A 17,664-nucleotide genomic window follows, 5' to 3' on the forward strand; every position below is an offset into this window, starting at 1 on the left:
AAAAAAAAAAAAAGGAGAATGTTATAAATATTTAGCAAATACTGAAACAATAGCAATGAAGGAAATGATAAAATTCATAAACAAAATAAACCCAGTACAGAAAATCATATGGAACTAAGAAATCAGCAACATCTCACACACACACACACAAACAGTTAAGAAAATGACAGTAGTAAATTCATACTTGTTGATAATTACACTGAATGTAAATGGATTAAATGTACCAATTAAAGATAGAGAAATACAGAATTAATAAGAAAACATGACCTGTCAGTGTGCTGTCTGTCAGAGACAAACCTCAGATACAGAGACAAAATTAGACTAAAAATCAAAGGTTGCAAATAGCAATCAAATAGATGACAATCAAAAAAGAGTAGAAGTGGCAATATTAATTTCTGATAAAATAGACTTTAAGACAAATACTACCATAAGAGACAAGGATGAACATTATATAATGAGTGAAATATCAATTGAACAAGAGGACATAATAATATCTACACACACAATTCAAAAGCCCCAAAATACATAAATCAAACTTTATTTGAATTGAAAAGAGAATTAGACAGCTCTGCCTAAGGCACTTGACTGCTTACCAGAAGGCTGGCAGTTCAAACCCACCAGCCACTCCACAGAAGGAAGATTGGGCAATCTACTTCCGTAGAGATACAGCCTCAGAAACCCAAGGAGAGGTTGTTATGTGTCAGATCCAACTTGATGGCAGTGAATTTTGGGAGCTCGGGAGCATAGTGGCTAAGGCACTTGACTGTTAACCAGAAGGCTGGCAGTTCAAATCCACCAGCCACTCCTTGGAAGGAAGATGGGGCAATCTACTTCCGTAGTGATACTGCCTCGGAAACCCAAGGAGGGGTCGCTATGAGTCAGGTCTGACTCGACGGCACATAACAACAACAACAACAACATGGAAAGAGACAATGGAGAAGCACAATATATTAGTCAGAACAAAGCCAGGGACAACTGCAGAAAGATCATAAATTGCTCATATGAAAGTCTAAATTAAAGCTGAAGAAAATTAAAACAAGTCCACAAGACTCAAAGTAAAAGCTTGAATATATCTACCTGAATTTAGAGGCCATCTCAAAGAATACATTTAATGCATTTGATATCAATGACTGAATACCAGATGAGTTATGAGAGGATATTATACATGAAAAAAGCAAAAGGACATAAAAAAAAAGAAATGTCAAAATGGTTGTCAGAAGGAACTACAAAACTTGCTATTGAACATAAACTAGCTATAGTGAACAGAAGAAATGATGAAATAAAAGAGCTGAACAGAAGATTTCAAACACTGGCTTGAGAAGACAAACTAGTATAATGAAATGCACAAAGACCCGGTATAAGACAACCAGAAGGGAAGAACACACTTGGCATTTCTCAAAATCAAAGGACTGAAGAAAAATTCAAGCCTCCACTTGCAATACTGAAGGATTCTATGGGCAAAATATTGAACAATGCAGGAAGCAATAGATGAGTAAGGAAGGAATACACAGTCACTGCACCAAAAATAATTGGTCTGCATGCAACCATTGCAGAAGATAGTATATGATCAAGAACTGATGGTAATGAAAGAAGAAATGCAAGTTGTACTGAAGCATTGGTGAAACATAAGGCTCCAGGGATTTATGAAATACCAATTGAGATGTTTCAATAAACACATGCAATTCTTGAAGTACACACTCATCTATGCCAAGAAATTTAGAAAACAGCTACCTGGCCAACCAAGTGGAAGATATAGCATATTTGTCCCTATTCCAAAGAAAGGGAATCCAACAAAATGTGGAAATTATGAAATAATATCATTAACATCATATGCAAGTAAAATTTTGCTGACAGTAATTCAAAAACAATTACTGAAGTAAATTGAAAGGGAACTACCAGAAATTCAAGAGAGATTCAAAATGGGATGTAGAACAAGGGAAATCATTGTTAATGTCAGATGGACCTTAGCTAAAAGCATAAAATATCAGAAAGATGTTTATTTGTATTTTATTAACTATGCAAAGGTATTCAATTGTATGGATCATAGCAAATTAGAGATAACATTGTGAAGAGTGGGAATTCCACAACACATAAGTGAGTTCATGTGGAACAAGTACTTAAACCAAGAGGCAGTCATTTGAATGAAACAGGAGGATACTGCAGGATACACATCAAGAAAGGTGTGAGTCAGGGTTATATCTCTTTGCCATACTTATTCAGTATGTATTCCATGCAAATAATTCAAGAAATTGGACTATATGAAGAAGAATACAGCAATAGGATTGGAGGAAAACTCATTTATAACCTGGGATATGCAGATGACAAAACCTTGCTTGCTGAAAACAAAGAGGTCTTGAAGCACTTATTGATAAAGATCAAAGTCTATAGCTGTCAACATGGATTACATCTTAACATAAAGAAAACATAAATTCTTGCAAGTAGACCCATACTCAATAGCACAATAAATGGAGAATAGATTGGAGTTGTCAAAGATTTCATTTTACTTGGATCCATAAGCAACGCCCACTGAAGCAGCAGTCAGAAATTCAAACAGCATATTGCACTGGACAAATCTGCTGCAAAAGATCTCTTTACAGTGTTTAGAAGGAAAGATATCACTTTCAGGACTAAGGTGTGCCTGACCCAAGCCATGGTATTATCAATAGCCTCATATGCATGTGAAAACTGGACAAGAAATAAGGAAGACAGAACAATTGATGCTTTTGAATTATGATGTTAGTGAAGAATATTGATTATACTATGGATTACCAGAAGAACAAACAAGTATGTATCTGAAGAAGTACAGCCAGAATGGTCCTTGGAAGCGAGCATAGTTAGACTTTGTGTTATATACTTTGGGCATGTTACCAGGAGAAGGACATCATGCTTGGTAAAGCACAGGATCAGCAAAAAGGAGGAAGAACCTCAAGGAGATGGACTGAAACAGTGATTGAAATGATGAGGACATGGATCAAGGGATATCATTCATGATATCAGATGGATCTTGGCTGAAACAAAAGAATAGCAGAAACATGTTTAACTGTGTATTATTGACTACGCAAATGCATTCAACTGTGTGTTTTGAGTAACATTGCAAGGAATGAGAATGCCAGAACACTTAATTGTGCTTCTTAGGAACCTATACATGGAAAGAGACAGTTGTTTGAACAGAACAAAGGATACTGCATGGTTTAAAATAATAATAATAAGATGTGTGTCAGGTTGGTACTATGTCACTGTACGAACTCAATCTGTATGCTAAGCAAATTATCTGAGAAACTAGACTATATGAAGAAAAATGTTGCCTCAGGATTAATAACCTGTAATACACAGATGAAGATCTCTGGTAGCATAGTGGTTAAGGCACTTGACTGCTAACCAGAAGGCTGGCGGTTCAAACCCACCAGCCACTCCTCAGAAGGAAGATGGGACAATCTACTGCCGTACACAACAACAACAAATATACAGATGATACAACACAACACTATTTGCTGAAAGCAAAGAGGACTTGAAGTACTTATGATAAAAATCATAGATTACAGACTTCATATTCATATGAATGTTAGGCAATGAATAAGCAAGACCAAAGAAGAATCAATGCACTAGAATTGGTGAATAATATTGGAAATACTACAGACTGCTAGAAGAACGAACAAATTTATCCAGGAGGAATTACAGCCAGAATGGTCCTTAGAAGTGAAAATAGCCAGATTTCCTCTCATACGTTGGTCATGTTTTCAGAATGCATCAGTCCCTGAAGAAGGATATTATACTTGGTAAAGTAGAGGGTCAGTGAAAATAGGGAAGACCCTCAATGAGATGGATTGACACAGTGGCTGAAATGATGGGCTCAAGCATGGCAATGATTCTGAGGATGGCGCTGGAGCAGGCAATGTTTTGCTCTGTTGTATGCAGGGTCATTATGAGTTGGAACCAACTTGATAGCACCAAACAACAACAATATGTCTGTAATCCCCTGAGCCTTTTCTAATTTTGGATCGTTTTTTTCTTTTTTCTGATGAGACAAGTATTTTACTTCCTTCTTTGCACTCTCCTCCAGAAATTTCTTAGATTTTTTACTGATATCTTTGCTCATAAATTACCTGCTGTTTTTATCGTTATCAATTATTTTCTTTTGCTTTCCATATCTTTGTTTTCCTATTTTAATCATGTGATTAAAATATTAATTTTTGTCTTTATTTAATGATGTCACTTTCTGTAGGCTATTGATTTTAAACTGAATTCAACTTTGGCTATAGGTTTTGTTATAGGGTCTCTTCAGAAAACAATCACTGAGTGTCTACTACTATGTGTCAGGCACAGTTTTTAGTGCTAATATTTTTATTTGCTGGAGATTCTGTGGTTTTGGACATGAGCTCTCCTTTGCTATGAGACATTAAATAAGTAGGAGGAAGTATATTAAATTTTAATGTCACATTCTTATTGTTACTACATTTGTTATTTATTATTTTTTTTAATATTTTGGATGTGTATTGTAATTTACTATACTTTCAGAATTCAACTATTTTTTTGTAAATGATTGTATATTCAATACTTCAAAAGAGCTAATTAATTATTTAATTAACTGAAAAAAAGTTATTTTTTAGCATAGTGTTCTAAATCATTTGAGAAAAAACATTAATTATGTCATTCTGATTTTCTTAATATATATTTCCTATATATAATTCTCTAAAATTGTACTTAATTTTATCTTAATTGATCTCTTGAGGAGTGAAAAGTGTGAGTTATAATTTACAGCTAATATTGTCTTTTCCTCTTGTCTTTATAAAACCCAAAATAAACAAACTCACTGCCTTCGAGTCAGATCTGACTCATAGCGACCCTTCCTTGGGTTTCCGAGGAGGTATCACTACAAAAGTAGATTGCCCAACCTTCCTTCTAAGGAGTGGCTGGTAGGTTTGAACCTCCCTTCTGGTTAGCAGTCAAATGCCTTAGGCACTATACCACCAGAGCTCCCTTTGTCTTTATAGGGAATTTTTAAATATAATTTGATACATTATTTGATAAATATAGTTTTATTTTGGATTTAATAATCCATAGTTATAATGTGATAATTGTTCCATTTACTCACAATTCCTTAGAACTAAACTTTTCTGTTATTTGTTTGGTTTGTAGTGGCCTAATATCCATTTGACCATTCTACTTCCACTGTATGTGAGGTAACGCTAGCAGGCAACATAAAGTTGGACTCAAAGGTAATCTGAGTCTCAGGCTCTCTCCTTCTTTTCATCTTTTTCTCCATAGATGCTTTTATATTATTTTATTTATCAATAAGACATATGTGTCTGGTTTTTTTTGTCATCTTATTTTAGATGACACTGTTGAGTTTTCATATTAGTATTTCCTCACTGAAAGAAAATATTCATATTATGTTTTGAAAGTAAAGTCTATATTCATAGTTTCATTTATCTCTAAAAGAATGGATAGAAAACATATTTCCTGAGTACTGTTGTTGTTGTTGTTATGTGCCGTCAAGTTGGCCCCAACTCATAGCGACCCCTCCTTTGGTTTCCGAGGCGACATCACTATGGAAGCAGATTGCCCAACCTTCCTTTTGAGGAGTGGCTAGTGGGTTTGAACCGCCAGCCTTCTGGTTAGCAGTCAAGTGCCTTAGGCATTATGCTACCAGAGCTGAGTACTAGTACATTTGAAAATATGTTTGTTTTGGTTTTATATATGTGAAAAACAACTTGGCTGAAGGTAAAATACTTAGGTCACTAAATATTTCTCTGATCTTCTCCTGGAATTCATGTTGCTAGGAAAAATCTATGATTAAACTCTTGATCTGTTTGTCTGTCTGCCTTCCTTCCTCTTTTCTTTGTTTTTTCTCTATCCCTTCCTCCCTCTGTCCTTCCACCCTCTCTTTCCTCCTTCCATCCTTCTTTCTTTTTTCTTTTAGGGTGATATGATTCTTTTAGTCCACCTGAATACTTACAGGGTTGTTTCCTTTAAATTTTCAATACAAGTCAAATGTATTGAACCCAGAATTGTAGGATGACTTTAGAAATCAGTAATGAAACTTCCAAGCTTCTGTAGTCAGTCATGAGAACATTAAATATGATATATACATGCCTAGAATCAAGAGAGTGGCTTCCTTCTCTATTGCTTGAGAATGTCAGGTTGCATATCCCCATATCCCAACTTTTAATATTAAAACAGATAGAACAGTGATGAAGATTGATATGTCCAGGTGAAATCAATTTAGGTTCAAATTCAGGTCAATATTTTTTTAGGTGTAAAAATTTGGTCAATAGTTTCACTCCTTTGAACCTTAGGTTCCTCATCTCTAAAACACAAGTAAATGTATTTGTTTCCTGTGCTCTCTTTGGGTGTCTTAGTGATTACTGAATAAAGTACTTAAGTGATTAAAAAGACTTTATTTGTAATATGTTATTATTTGCATGAGATCATTATTATATCTAATAGTAGAGACTCAATCTTCAGTATCTCTGAATAAATAGCAGCCCTGAAGGCAGGATCACATGGGCTGAACTGTATCCCTCTTGTCATATCCAAACTCCAATTTCCTAAGCTTGTCCTGAGTTAACCAAAACCAAAGTCATTGCCATCAAGTTAATTCTGACTCATGGCTACCCCATGGAGAGTAGAACAGGCTTTCTTAGCTGTGACTTTTGCAGAAGCTGAACACGAAGTCTTTCTTCCACAGTACAGATTGGTGGTTTTGAACTGTCAGAAGAAGGGATTTGTTCCAAGTTAGACATCCTAAAAAGAAGCAAGTTGATAAATTGATGACATGAGTGATTGAGGGCAGCTTGGCTTACTCAAAGTATTTACATTTTAAAGGAAGACACCTGTAGAACTGTAGGAAGACCATTTATGCTAACAGCTGGGAAGCTGATACATTGGTGTGAACTGAGAAACATGGTGTTAGTGCAAAATTTAGCCAATAATTTCTTTCTGAGTTTGTATGATTTTCCTCAAAGACTTGGCTGGAAAGGGTAATTTACATAATCTTCCATTCTACCTTAACATGATCCTTATGTTGCCAGATACCTCTTGAATAGTTCCTGAGAGAAATGGACAAAATAAAGAAAAAGAAAAGAAAGAGCGAGAGTGAGAGAGAGAGAGAAAAGAAGGAAGGAAGGAAGGAAAGAAGGAAGGAAGGAAGGTAGAGAATGAAAAAGAAAACAAAAGAAAGAAAGAGAATTGTGATTATGAGGTAAAATAAAAAGAAGGAAGAAGAAAAAACTTTGGTTTGGCAAGGGGCAAAATGACAGAAAAGATTTGGGTAAGGAAAAAGAAAACTTGGTGGATTTAGAAAACTGGAAGGAAAGTATACATTTATTAAAGAAAAGTGAATAAAAAATTGGAATTTGACTCTGATCACTGTAATTATTAGTAATGGTCAATTATAATTATTGTAATTTAAAATAATGAAGGAATCTGCCTGGCACTCAGACATTTAATTAGGATGTTATGACCACACTATTTGGAAGGCTTTCATTTGCATTCATGGAGATAATATCTCTTCGATTTAATGAGACAGAAGCAAATGTCTTCTGCTTCACTTTGTATCTTACAATCTTCTGGAGAAATTTCTCATTCAGATTTGTTTTATGTAAGTTTTCCTCCCTATTGCAAATTCTCATTTTTAAGTGATCACTTAGTAATTCATGTATCACCACTGAATAACAAACTGTAGCTGCAAAGCTTTTTAAGCTGGAACAATTCATTGGATAAAACAATATTTCTGTTTTGCATTTACACATTATTTTATACTATCCGTCTAATAATATTCACATTTATCACATCATAGCTTTCTTGTGATAGAGTTTATTATGTATCTCATTTTTCAGATAAGAAACCAGAATTAGAGAATGGTAGATATTTTCTGTTTGTTTTCTTTTAGTTTCCTTTTTTCTTTTCTCTTTGTTTCTTTCTTTGTTAATCCAGTATCTACTATATCATGGGAGGCAAGGTTCTAAATTTATGTTAACATAGATTATTCATTATGTCAATACCACTAAATAAATCACCTCTCTCCTTGGAAATAAAATGCCACTTTTATCATATATAAATTTCTTCTGTGCATTTGAGTACACACACACACACACACAATGCACACATTATATATATGTATAGGACCTTTGATTATAGGTTCATATGTTAATTACTGGAATAATAAGTCGATATGAAATGATTCCTGTACTCAGAACACATAGAATGGTGCATATATATTCTTTCTAGCTACCTAATTATAGTTTTGTTCAACATCATGCTATTTTGATTACAACAAATTTATTTGTCAATTTTTGTATCACATAGTATAGATTTTCCCCTTCCATATTGATGTGAGAATGTAGCTGAATCTCTAAAGAACATATACACAAAAATTTTAATGGATAAATAAATAAGGGATATAAACTGATAATTCACATAAGAATTGCCAGAACCTAAGAAATAGTATAAAAAAAAAAGAAAAAAAGTCAATTAAATCCCAACTTGAGATTAATTTTTACCCATTAGTGAAGGACTAAAAAGAAAATTAAAAGATATCTTTCTTGTAAGATTATGTATATTATTATGTGCATAGACTAAAGAAAGCTGTGGAAAGGGATACACTAATTTTATTGGGGAAATGAGTTTACCTCAGGGAAACAAACAGAAATGGAGGTAAGATGATAAATGTTTTTCGATATTATTTAATTTAAAAATATTTATGTATTACTTTTATAGTTAGAAAATTAATATAATATAAATTAAAAAAACACAAGTAGTGAAGTTAGAGAATTATAAAATCTTGATGGAAATTCAGAAAATTAAGAACTGTTCGTAACACTTGTTTTAGTTTGAATTCTCCAGAATCAGAGTCAAAGATTTGTGGGCAAGTGTTTAATTAGGGAAGAGATTCCAAAAAATTCTAGATAAATAGTGTAGCACCTGCAGTTGTGAGCGTTGGGCTTAATTTGTGCATGTGTCCGTGGCTTTTTCCTCTTAAGAAATAGAATTTAACTGATATTCCACAGATAAATAAAAAGCCCTGTAGGTAGACGCTATGAGTTGGAATCGGCTTGATGGCAAAAGGTTTAGGGTTTGTTTTTTGGTAGGTAAAGAGACTATAATTTCTTATACATACCTTTATGTCTTCTGTCTTTTAACTAGGTAGATATTATATCGAATATATAGTTATCAATTCAAGGGCCCAGAACAACAACAACCTTATATGTTTACATTAGAGTGCCTGGGTCATGGAAATGGTTAACATACTCTGCTGCTGACCAAAAGGTTGGAGGTTTGAGTCTACACACAGGCTTCTTGGTTGAAAGGCCTGTTGATCTCCTTCTGAAAAATCACCCACTGAAAACCCGATGGAACACAATTCTACCTTGACACACATGTAGTCTCCATCAGTCCAGGTCAACTTGAGAGCAACTGGTTTTACTGATTTATATGTCTATATCACTGCCTATGTTTCTAGAGTTGGTTATTTTAGTCCTAGACAGAACATTCATAGCATTTTGAAACTTTAAAATACATTTTGGTATTTTAAAATAGCACAACCATGTGTGTTTCAAAGCTTGAGAAATCTTTTTCTTTTTGTTAGCTTTGTTATTCAGTCTTTATAAATGATTTACACATGTGTTAGTAATAAATCTATCTTTGTTTAAATTCTCATTTAAATGTCAGTGCTTTTGCTGTTGAATGAAAGAAAGATCATCTTTCAATTGAGCTATTTGACCCAGTTCTTTGTGACTTACACGTTCTGAGCTGGTCATTGATTTCACATCCAACAACTTCAAAATGACTGAGCAACATGGTTATTTCTCTCTCCTTTCTGTCTCTCGTACAGTCAACCTTATTTAGAGCCTGGTACTTATATTATTTTTTGTTTTTTTATTTCATTATGATATGAGATGAGGTTACATTAGAATACTGTGCCCAGTAGATGACTTTTTCTTTAGACTGATAGAAGGACTAATGAGGTAGTTTTCTGTGAGCAGCCACAAATGAGTTGGCAAAACTATGGGAAATGGAAGTGGTTAATACATGCATAGGATTCAAAGACTTCTTTTTTTTTAAAATGGATAAAGGGAGCTATGGTAGCATACTGCCTAAGGCACTTGACTACTAACCAGAAGGCTGGCAGTTCAAACCCACCAGCCACTCCTCGGAAGGAAGGTTGGGCAATCTACTTTTGTAGTGATACCACCTCAGAAACTCAAGGAGGGGTCACTATGAGTCAGGTCTGACTCAACAGCACATAACAACAACAACAACAATAACAAAATGGACAAAAGCTATATATGCAAGGAACACTCTTAAAATCTTAGTCGGTCAAAATAATTGCCACCTCCAATAACTCTTGTAGAATGAAAGCCAAAAAATCTCTTAAAAAACAAGCAAACAAACAAACTCACTGCCCTCAAGTCAGATCCAACTCACAGATACCCCTCCTTGGGTTTCTGAGGTGGTATCACTACAGGAATAGATTGCCCAAACTTCCTTCCAAGGAGTGGCTGGTGGGTTTGAACCTCTAGCCTTCTGGTTAGCAGTCAAGTATCTTAGGCACTATGCTACCAGACCTCCTAAAAAATCTCTTAGATGTTCTAAATTATAAATCTAGTTTCTGAAAATGAATCTAGGAATGATAACATGACTAGAGAAAGAACTAAAATGCAAACAGCAATAGATTATGTGACCTATGTCTGTTGCTGGTAATCTTTGATTTTAGGAGTAGAAAAATAAAACTTTCTTCAATATTTGTACTTCCACCAATTACAAATATTGATGACCTAGTTTTGTCATATGATTTATTCCCCCAGGAAAATAAAACACTCCTGTGTGAACTGAAGTGAACTTCACCACCCCAGCAGTCATTTTAATCCATATCAATACATTGTAAGAAGGGTAATGGTTAAGTAGGGGTCTTGGTGGCACATTGGTTAAGAGCTTGGCTGCTAACCAAAAAGTCAATGGTTCAAATCCATCAGCTGCTTTGCAAGAGAAGGACAAGGCAATCTGCTTCTGTAATGATTTAAGCTTTGGAAACCCAATAGAGCAGTTCTACTCTGCCCTATGGGGTCACTGAGTTGGAATCAACCCTAAGCCAGTGGGTTTGGTATTTTTATTTATTCTTGTTTGGAATTGCCAAGTGGTTATTCTGCTCTGTGGAGTTCTCCAAGTTCTCAGAGGAGCTGTTTTACTTAAAACTCTTTCTTGTGATAGCAATTCAAATCAGCCTAGCTCAAACATAAAAGAGATTTTCTACTTCAGTAGAGATACTGCCTCAGAAATTCAAGGAAGGGTCACTATGAGATGGAACTGATTCGACCTCAGTGAGTTTGGTTTTTGGGTTTTAGTAACTGAGAATTCCAGAGAAGGAACACACTTCTGGCCAGAGTGACCTAGAGATTTCTACAAACATCATACACAAATGCGTAATAAAGCATAGTATTTTTAAAGTTATCTGATAATTGGATCTTGAGAAATTAGAGCTCTTATTAATTTATAGTTTTGAGGAGCTCTAGTGGCACTGAGATTAAAGTATTTAATATATTTTGGCAGAATGTGGTCTCCAAAATTTATCTTTCACTGTTATTTAATTTTTATTTCTGCTGTAAAATATGGAAAATTTTGTGATTCTTCCAAGTATGTTAGGGAAAAAAATGTGCTTTGATATCAGGATATGAAGGTCTATTCACAACATATCAATTTAACTTCTTTATTATATTATTTCAATTCTCCATGGCCAATTTATTTTTTGTCTACTTGTTTTATCATGTACCAGTAATGAATGTCAGTACAATAAAAAACATTAAATGTGTAAAGATGGTTCAAATACTAAAACCATAGTGATGAGAAGAATCTTTAACATTTATTCTGTCTCTAACTAGACCAATCCAAACAAAAACCAAACTCACTGCCGTGAAGTTGATTCTGACTCATAGCTACTCCCTTTGGGTTTCTGAGGCAGTAAATCTTTATGGAAGTAGATTGCCCAACCTTCCTTCTTTGGAGTGGCTGGTGAGTTTGAACCATCAACCTTCTGGCTAGCAGTTAAATGCCTTAGGCATTATGCTACCAGAGCTGCTTCTAACTAGAAAGTCACTTATATATCACACAAACTGTGTTAGTTTTCTACTGCTGTTTAACACACTAACACAAATTCAGTGGCTTCAAACAACACAAATTTACCAATGTGTACTTCTGGAGATGAGATGTCTGAAATGGCTTTGAGTGGGCTAACAAAGTTCTGGAAGGGCTCCACTACTCTTCCTTTGCCTTTTCCTGCTTCTCAAAAACACCTTTAAAGGTGAAATGTGAGCCAACAATATCATTAATATCACATGGAAGTAAAATTGTGCTGAAAAAAAAAAAAAAGAAACGGTTGCAACAGTACATCACATCAGTAGGGAACGGCCAGATATCTAAGCCAGATTCAGAAGAGGATGTACAACAAAGGATATCATTGCTGACATCCGATGGATCTTGGCTGAGAACAAATAATACCAGAAAGATGTTTACCTGTGTTTTATTGACTATGTAAAGGCATGTGACAGTGTGGATCATAACAATTGTGGGTAACACTGTGAAGAATGGAAATTTCAGAACACTTAACTATGCTCATGAGAAACATGTACATAGAGAAAGGAGCAGTTTGTTTGAACAGAACAGGAGAGATACTGCATGGTTTAAAAGGAGCTCTGGTGGTGTAGTGCCTTAGGCATTTGACTGCTAACCAGTGGGCTGGTGGTTCAAACTCACTAGCCACTCCTCAGAAGAGCAATCTGCTTCCATACACACACCACCTTGGAAACCCAAGGAGGGGTCACTATGAGTTGGAACCAACTCGATGGCAATGAGTTTGGTCTTTTTTCATTCTGTACAACAGGGTTGTTTCCTTTCAACATACTTACTTAATCTATATGCTGAGCAAATAATATCAGAATCTGGGCTATATGAAGATGAACATGGCTTAAGGATTAGAGAAGTACTGATTAACCACCTATGATATGTAGATGACACAACTTTTCTTGCTGAAAGTAAAGAAGACTTAGAGTATTTACTGATGAAGATTAAGACTTCAGACTTTAGCATAGATTTGATCTCAACATAAAGAAACAAACTCCTCACAACTGGACCAGTAGGAAGCATCATGATGATTGGAGAAAAGATTTAATTTGTCAAGAATTTCATGTTACTTAGATCCATAATCAGTGCCCATGGAAGCAGCAGACAAGAAATCAAACAACATCTTGGATTAAGCAAATCTGCAGCAAATGAAGTGTTTGAAGTGTTTAAGAGCAAGGATATCACTTTGAAGACTAAGATGCACCTGACCCAAGCCATGATATTTTCAATAGCCGCATATCTATGTGAGAGCTGGGCTATGGATAGGGAAGACCCTAGAAGAATGAATGCATTTGAACTGTGGTGTTGTCAAATAATATTGAATGTGCAGTAGACCTTTAGAAAAATGAACAAATATGTTTTGAAGAAAGTACAGCCAAAATGCTCCTTAGAAATGAGAAAGGTCAGATTTTGTCTGTCATCCAAAAACCAAAACCAAATTCACTGCTGTTGCGTTGAGTCTGATTCATAGCAACCCCTCCTTGGATTTCTGAGGCAGTATCACTATGGAAGTAGATTGCCCAACCTTCCTTCTGAGGAGTGGCTGGTGGGTTTGAACGGACAGCCTCTGGTTAGCAGTCCAGTGCCTTAGGCATTATGCTACCAGAGCTCCCATACTTTGGTCATACTGTCAGAAAGGACCAGTCCCTTGAAAAGTATATCATATTTGGTAAAGTAGAGGGTCAGTAAAAAAGGAGAAGACCTTCAGTGAGATTTATTGACACTGTGGCTTGTGATAATGGGCTCACACACAGCAATGATTGTGAGGATGGCACAGGATCAAGCAATATTTCCTTCTATTGTGCACGGGTCACTATGAATAGAAATGGACTTGAAGGCACCTAACAACAACAGTAGTAGTGGCTACCTGCATTCCTTGGCTTCTGTCCCCTTATTTTATCTTCAACCCAGGAGTGTAGCATCTTCAAATTTCAGATTCTGACCCCTTTTTCCATTGGCACTTCTGTCACTCTTCTCCTTCTCTTTCAAGTATGTTGATCCTTGTGATTACATTGAACTCACCTGGGTAATCCAGGATTATCTCCTCATATCAAGAGCCTTCACTTAGTGACAGCTGCAAAGTCACTTTTGCCATGTAAGGTAACATATTCACATATGCGGATAAGGATGTAGATATCTTTGAAGGCCTATTAGTCTGCCTATTACAACTACCATTTCTGAATTTTCCCCCAAGCTTTCCCTGAGTGGTCATTGTATAACTACATTGTTGTAGTCATTTTCTCTTCAGCAGAAGTACAATGCAAATGTGTTGATCTCACATAATTATTGCTAACATCTTCCATAAACTGAATTTTAGAATCATTGTGTAACATTATTATAGTTTTGACATTTGGATGTTTTAATTAAGTTTCAGTAAGGATGTCTTGGTTTTTGTTTGTTAGTCTGCAATTCATTTAACAACACAATGGTGATATTTTCATGCTTTGAAAATGTGCCAAAAGGTAAAAAGTTTCTAATTAGAATGATTACTAACCTCCAAACTGGCAGCAAGCAAAATATACACTCACTGTAAATTTTTGCAAAAATAAAAGGTTGTGAAATAATTGTTAATCTGTTCAGTGTTTTCCAAAGAAAAGTAATATAAATGACTTTCTTTCCATGATTTATGTGGATTTGTGTTTTTGAATTTTGAGGTTGGAAAAGGAGAAAAAACGAAGGACAAAATATTTATATTAAAAAAATAGCCATGTTTCTGTGAGAGAACAGTGTGGAACAAAACTCAAAATCATTAGGAAAAAAAAAAAAAAAAGAGAGGGGCCAGGTTTGCTGGTCTGATAGAGCCTGATGGAACCACAGACACTATAGCCCCTAGCTGCCCTTCAGGTCTGGAATTTAACCCATTCCTGTGACTTCCAGCCAAATAAAAGACAGGCATATGAGGTGAACATTTACACTAGGTAGGTGCACTCCTTGGAGAGAACAATAATGGGAGAATAGAAGGGCTGTGTATGTAAAGGAAGACAGTGAACGGGGTAGGAGTGCATGGAGGGAAGGACACAGGGAAGAGGTAACTATGGGGAGGAAGTGGTAGGGGAGCTGTTGCATTGTAGTAAATTGTAGTCAATGTCATGAGACAAAGTGCATGTGAGCTGCTGTAAGGAATTTGCTCTGTAAACTTTCACCCAAATCACTATATATATATATATATATATATATATATACCATATTTTATATGCATTTCTTATTTAATTTTGACCCCAAATATGTCTAATACATGAACAAAGTACTGCATTGGCACCTTTTGTTTTGTTTCTGGTAAAATATATGTTGATCTCAAAAGTTTAATGACTGAAATGCTTAATCTCAATATTTATTTTCTGTGTATTTCATCAAAACATAAACCACTGATCACTATTTTTTAAAACATTTTTATATTTGTTCATCAACAGGGAAAATGTTTATGTACCCTGGTCTTGAAGACCTTACTAGGTGAAAGCCTGGAGCCACTTGAAAAAGTCACATCTCAAGGCTTTACATTCATTAACCAAAACAAAATACCTCTCAAATTGATCTGTCCAAAAACAATGGCAGCAGAAGGTCATTGAGAGTATTCAATCATCTTCTGAAAACTGGATTCACTACTGCACATTTGTAAGGGTCAAAGAAACAAGAAGCTATGATTAAAAAAAAACAAAACACTTTGAGTCATGTATTGACCTTCATGGTTTCCAGTTTGGTCACACAGATTATTAGCATAGAAATATGACCTCAAATGGGGGCTGTATAAAATAAAATTCAATTTCTTATTTTCAAATTAAGGTGCTGAAGGCAATAGTATATAGATCTCGATGACAATGATCTTATATAACACTCTCAAATGCCCTAATTGTTTTTAGGTGCCATCAAGTCGGCTCTGACTCCTAGCGACCCTCTGTACAACAGAAAGAAACACTGCCTGATCCTGTGCCAGCCTCACAATCCTTGCTATACCTGAACCCACTGTTGTAGTCACTGTGCCAATCCATCTTGTTGAGGGCCTTCCCCCTTTTTTACTGGCCTGCCACCTTACCAATCTCCTTCTCCAGGGAATGGTCCCTTCTGACAATATGACCAAAGTAGGTGAGCCAAAGTCTGGACATTCTTGCTACCAAGAAGCATTCTGGCTGCTGTTCATGCAGGATAGATTTGTTAGTTTTTCTGGCATTCCATGGGATTCTCATTATTCTTTGCCAACACCACAACCCAAAAGCATCAACTTTTCTTCAGTCTTCCTTATTCCTTGTCGAGCTTTCATATGCATATGAAAGCTACTGAAAACACTATGGTTTGGGTTAGATGCACCTCTGTCTTCAAAGCGACATCTTTGCCCTTTAGCACTTTATTTATTTATTCATTTATTTTTCCTCCCATCCCTTTTTTTTTTTTTTTTGGTGATTTGGGTGAAAATTTACAGAGCAAATTCACTTTCCATACAGCAGTTCACATACACTTTGTCTCATAACATTGACCAAAATTTACCACAATGCAACAGCTCCCCTCCCACTTCCTCCCCATAGTTATCATTTCCCTGTGTCCATCCCTCCATGTACTTCTGCTCCCTGAACTGTCCCCCTGTGCATAAGCAGCCCTTCTTTCTCCCATAATTATTCTCTCCAAGGAGGGTATCTACCTCAGGTAAATGTTCAACTCACGTGATTATCTTTTGTTTGGCTGGAAACCACAGGTGTAGGTATAATCCCAGACCTGAAGTGCAGCTAGGGACCATAGTTTCAGCAGTTCCACCAGGCTCTATAGGACCAGCAAACCTGGTCTTCCCCTTTTTTTTTTCTTCTCCAAATGATTTTGAGTTTCGTTTCACATCGTTCTCCCTCTCCATCAAGGATCTCCTACATAGATCCCCCTCCAAGTGGATGACAGTGGTAGCCAAGCATCATCTAGTTCTTCTGGTCTCATAGTCATATAGGCTGCAGAACGCTAGGACTAGTTGTTTCCATGAATTTTGGTTTTCTTCATTCTTCTTTGCTCTGGATGAGGAGAGACCTATCATTGCATCTAGATGGCAGCTTGCTAGCATTTAAGATCCCAGTTGCTACTCACCAAAGTAGGAGGTGGAACATTGTTTTGTATAGTAGGATATGCCAATTGAGCTTGATGTCCCTTGCGACTATGGTCCCAAGCCCACAGGTTCAACTACTTGGTCCCTCTGGGTAGCTGGTTGTGACCAAGCAGTAACCACAATCTTGCCCCTTGTCAGCTCTTCTATACACCTGGGAATTCTGATCATTCACATAAACTTATAGGACCATTGTCTGCCAACCTTATGCATGTTCTTGGATACACTCCCCACTTCATAGACATACTTAATAGTTCAGCCTGTCCACCCATTTATCCACCCATATACCCATGTTTCCCTTCACTGACAATGCAGTACTGTATGTGCAAAAGGGTTCATTTTTGTTGTCTATACCTCCAGTGTACTTCTCTATGTCTTTCCCTTCCTCAATGCCACCATATTGGTCACTCACATTTGGTACATTGCCCTTCTCATCACCCAAATCAATACTTATCTCTATCTATCTAACAGCATTC

This window comes from Orycteropus afer, unplaced genomic scaffold, assembly GCF_000298275.1.
Source record: "Orycteropus afer afer isolate SDZICR_OR568_19922 unplaced genomic scaffold, OryAfe1.0 scaffold00424, whole genome shotgun sequence".
NCBI classification, from domain to species: domain Eukaryota; kingdom Metazoa; phylum Chordata; class Mammalia; order Tubulidentata; family Orycteropodidae; genus Orycteropus; species Orycteropus afer.